Below are 5,673 nucleotides of genomic sequence, written 5' to 3'. Positions count from 1 at the left end.
TAACATGGCATTTATTAACATTAAATTCCATTTGCCAAGTGGTGCTCCATATACTTATTTTGTCCAGGTCATCTTGAAGGGCATGACAATCATCTAAGTTTCTTATCCTTCCTATTATCTTAGCATCATCAGCAAACATGTTCATATAATTCTGTATACCAACTGGTAGATCATTTATGTAGACAATAAACATCACTAGTGCAAGAACAAGAGAGCCTCCCATGCCCTTGCCCCACCCATAGCACTACTGTTCAACAAATCTATAGAGTGTCACACCTTCCCTGATATCCTCAAAAAAGCAAGAGTAACGCCAGTCCATAAAGGAGGCAATCCGGCGGACATAAACAATTATAGACCAATATCAAATCTACCCATTCTATCAAAAATATTTGAAAAAATTATTTACAAACAGCTCTATTCCTACCTCGTAAAATTCGACATACTCAGCCCCTGCCAGTTGGCTTCCGGTCCCAAAAGAGTACCAATGATGCAATCATTAGTCTCCTTGACATTATCTACTCAGCCCTTGACAAAAATGAGTTTCGATTGGACTCTTCATTGACCTAAGAAAAGCCTTTGATACTGTTAATCACAACTACCTCTTATTTAAACTCCAGCATTATGGAATCCGAGGCCTTGCCCTTGACTACATCCGATCCTATCTTAGTGACAGACACCAATATGTAACCATCAATGATACAACTTCTTCCACTCTACCAATTACCGTTGGAGTGCCACAGGGCAGCATCTTAGGACCTCTTCTATTTCTTATATATATAAACGATCTGCCTAATGTCTCTAATATTCTCAAACCTATATTGTTTGCTGACGATACTACCCTTATCTACTCAAACCTCAAACCCACATACACTAAATAATGTTGTGAATAATGAATTAAAAAAAGTCCACTTATGGATGTCAACGAACAAACTAACATTAAACATCGAAAAGACTTACTACATCTTATTTGGAAGCAAATCATCAAATGCAATTCAGCTACAGATAGACAACATTAACATCAGTAATAAAAATGATGGCAAGTTTCTTGGCCTATTCCTAGACAAGAGACTCAACTTCAGCACCCACATTCAACACATAACTAAGAAAGTCTCTAAGACAGTTGGTATACTCTCCAAAATCAGATATTATGTTCCTAACTCTGCTCTCCTCTCACTATATTATGCACTAATCTACCCCTATCTTAATTATGGTATCTGTGCATGGGGGTCTACCACTGCAAACCACCTTAAGCCCATCATCACACAGCAAAAATCTGCTATCAGAATAATAACTAACTCTGCTTTCAGACAACACTCAGCTCCCTTGTTTAAATCTCTAAACTTGCTAAATATTAACTCCCTCCACACATTCTCTTGTGTCAACTACATTTACAAAACCCTGTTCTTAAATGCAAACCATGCTCTGAAACTCTCCCTGGACAGATGTAATAGGACCCATTATCACCACACCAGAAATAAATATCTCTTTGATATCCCCAGGGTCAAACTTAATCTGTGTAAACACTCTATGCAAATTAAGGGACCTAGTCTATGGAACTCACTCCCTAGTGAATTGAAAAACTGTAAAACTTTTGCCTTATTTAAAAGCAAAACCAAAAAGTACCTAACTTCATCTATTTAGTTTCCTACACTGAGCTTTAAATTTGCTCTGTACCTAGTGGTACCCAATCTCCTAATTTTTATGTAATATCAAACAACCTTATCATTGTGTTCATTGCTGTCTTCTTTTATGTGCTAGCCATATGCTGTATTGTGACTACCAATTTTTGTCAACTACCATTCAAGCTGTCATTGCAACCAATCTTATATTGTTTCTGCTGTATTGTGCCTACCAATTTGTTGTCAACTACCATTTTAAGCTGTCATTGCAATCAATCATAGCTACCTATGTGCTTTAATATACTGTACCTATAATTTTCTCTCATCTTTTTTTTTTTTCATTCCATGTAATCTGTTATCATTTTTTTGTCTATAAATTTTGCAAGTATTTACCTCCTTAAAATTTTCTTAGATTAAGGACCTGCCCGAAACGCTGCGCGTGCTAGTGGCTTTACAAGACTGTAATTACCATAATTGTATCCTCACATTCCTTATGTACATTCTTGTATATGCATAAATAAATAAATAAATAAATAAATAAATAAATAAATAAACTGAACCCTGTGGTACTCCACTTGTGACATTTCTCCAGTCCGATATATTGCCTCTGATTACTGCCCTCATTTTTCTATCAGTCAGAAAATTTTCATCCATGTTAGAAGCTTACCTGTCACCTCTCCAATATTTTCCAGTTTCCAGAACAACCTCTTACGTAGAAAGCCTTTTTTAGGTCCAGATAGATGCAGTCAACCCAACCATCTCTTTCCTGTAATATCTCTGTTGCTCGATCATAGAAACTGAGTAAATTCGATACACAGGATCTTCCAGATCGAAAACCATACTGTCTGTCTGATATTATATAATTTCTCTCCAGGTGTTCTACCCATTTAGTTTTAATTATTTTTTCCAATATTTTGACTATTACACTTGTCAATGATACCGGTCTATAATTAAGGAGGTCTTTCCTGCTGCCACTATTGTAGATTGGAACTATGTTAGCCTTTTTCCACACATCAGCTACAACTCCTGTATACAGGGATGTCTGAAAAATCAGTTGAAGTGGAATGCTGAGCTCAGGTGCACATTCTCTCAGAACCCATGGTGAAACTCCATCTGGGCCAACTGCTTTGTTCTTATTTAGCTCCTTGAGCATTTTTTCCACTTCGTCTCGAGACACCTCAATGTGCTCTATGTTGTTCTCTGGAATTCTTATTGTGTCTGGTTCCCTGAAAATTTCATTTTGTACAAACACACTTTGGAACTTTTCGTTTAATGTTTCACACATTTCCTTTTTCATTTTCCGTGAATCTATTTCCCATTTTCAACCTCTGAATATTATCCTTTACCTGGAATTTGTTGTTTATAATTTTATAGAATAGACCTGGTTCTGTGTTACATTTGTCTGCAATCCGTTTTTCAAAATTTCTTTCTGCCTCTCTAATCACTGCCGTGTAGTTGTTTCTCGCATCTTTGTATCACTGATATGTTTAGGGGTTTGGCCTCTTCCTGTATTGATTCCATTTTTGTGTCTTTTGGTCTCTGGCCCTCTCGCAATTCCTGTTGAACCAATCCTGTTTCCTAGTTCTGCATCTCTGTTTTGGTATAAATTTTTTTGTGCCTTTATCATATATTTCACAAAACTTGACATACATCTCATTCACTTCCTTGCCTAGCAACAAGTCTGTCCAATTATACTCACTAAAAAAAATTCTAATGTTGCCATAATGTCCTCTCCTAAAGTCAGGTTTTTCAATTGCATCAACCTTCATATTTTCTTCCAGATTATAACGCATTGCATACTTTATTCCCAAGAAGACATGGTCACTTTTACCCAAGGGAGGAAGGTACTGAATGTCAAATATTTCGTCTTCCTTCCTGGTAAATATCAAATCTAGCATGGAGGGAACGTCCCCTTCCCTCATCCTCGTTGCTTGTTTAACATCTTGATACAAGAATGTTTCCAGGATGAGGTCTACAAATTTACAGGTCCAAAAATCTTCTGTTTTAGCTTCATATGCTTCCCAGTCTATGGATTTCAAGTTGAAGTCGCCGACTATCAACAGTCGTGAACTATCGTTATCCGCTCTCACTATGATCTCTCATTATTGTTATAAGAACTTCTCGCTTACTATCTAGCTCCTCCTTTGACCATGTGCTGCTTGGCGGTGGACTACATGCATTTATGATCATTAGTTTATCATCCTCATGGCAGATCTCTAGTGCTATTATGTCAACTTGTTGTGGATTGGCAATCAATATTTCCTTCACCTTTAGGTGTTCTTTCACACCACAGCACAGCAACGCCACCGCCTTTCCTAATTTTTCTGTCCCGTCTCCAAATTGAGTAGCCCCTTGGGAAATGACCTAATTTTAAATAACATCTTCAAGTTTTGTCTCCGTAAGTGCAACAATGTCTGGTGTCTGCAGCTGTATTACATCACTTAACTCCAGCATCTTTGATCTTACTCCATCTATGTTGGTGTATGCAATCTTCAGAACTTGTTCCCCCTCTTCTTATTCTTCACTCCCCCTCTCTCTAATGATTTTGTTGGTTTGCCTTTATGTACCACTTTACTGGTCTGCCTACCCCTATCACTTTGTAGAAAAAAGAATTTATTTCTTCTTCATTCCTGCTCTCATTTAAACGTTTTGCCTTGGCGAGGTTCAGTTTCAGCTTCTCCCTATCTTCTTTTGAAAGATCGTCTTAACGACCACACTTTCCCATCCTCATCACTTTGTAATTTTCTAGCATTCCTTAGTACTTCTTCCATCTGTTTGGCACCATTTAGGGAGATCCTCAAAGGTCGATCTTTCCCTTTTACATATCTGCCTATTTTCCTGTAGTCGCACAATTCTCTATGGTTGTAAGACCTTCCACGAGGCCAACAATTTTATCTACTACTTTCGCTTCTTCTACAGCTCTTTCTGCCCTAGATGTTATCTTTTCTTTGCAGCCAAAAATTATCAGGGACTTACTCCGATCAACTGTGTTTTGCACCAATTACAGGTGTTACTTTATCGGTGTGAAATAGTTTAATTGCGTTTATTTGATATTCAGCTAATAGTTCTCTGTTTCTACATTCATCCATGTTTCGGTAAGTGCAATAATAACTATTGTTTCTGTGCAGAGAAGAGCATTTAAATAATTTATTTTGTTTATTAGACTCCTACTGTTCGTGTAATATACCTTAAGTGTATTGTTATTTTGAGGCCCTTCTCCTTCTCTGTTCATTTTGTCAATTTGTTTCCCTACCAACACATACATTATTGCCTCCTTTCTTTATATTAATTCCCTTACACTATCTATTAAGTTTAAACTCAAACAAACCCCTCCAACCACAGGTTTCAACGAGTTGGCAACAGCAATAACCACAGCCCTAGATAAATGCACCCCATCCCAAGCATACATCTAATTTTTTCCATAAAAGTAAGTAATTATCAAAAGAAGGCACCAACCGGGAAGGCTATGTAGCACCATCAAATGTGCAGAATAATCAGAGGGCGCTGAATATCACCAAGGATGCCAATACGAAACAAAAACGCATAAGGCGAACGATATCAAAAGTATCCGAGTCACCAAGAATTCTATTGAGGGACAGGTGACCGCGAGGGGCGGTCGGAAAGCAAGACACACGCTCGTCCTGGAAGTCGGACATTCAAGAAGGGCATGCACGACCGTAAGTGGGACAAGGCAACCTTGACAATAAGGAGCAGGGCGGCGCTCCATCAAGTGACCATGGGTTAAGCGAGTATGGCCAATACGCAACCTCGCCAGAGCCGTTTCCCAACGCCGGTTACGGTGGTAGGAGGAGGACGTCCACGAGGAAACACAACATTTAAGAGTACGTAGTTTGTTACCAGTAACAGACGACCAAGAAGCCTGCCAACGGGTAAGGACGGAGGAATGGATAACCGGGTAAAAGTCGGAATATGGAATACCTTTACGAGAGATGGGAACAGAGCGGACAGCTTCCTTGGCGGCAGCATCCGCACGCTCATTTAAAGACACACCAATATGGCTAGGAACCCAACAAAACTCAACCGACTTAAATTA

This window comes from Procambarus clarkii, unplaced genomic scaffold (genome assembly GCF_040958095.1).
Source record: "Procambarus clarkii isolate CNS0578487 unplaced genomic scaffold, FALCON_Pclarkii_2.0 HiC_scaffold_219, whole genome shotgun sequence".
Taxonomy (NCBI): Eukaryota; Metazoa; Arthropoda; class Malacostraca; order Decapoda; family Cambaridae; genus Procambarus; species Procambarus clarkii.
This window is presented reverse-complemented; position numbering follows the sequence as displayed.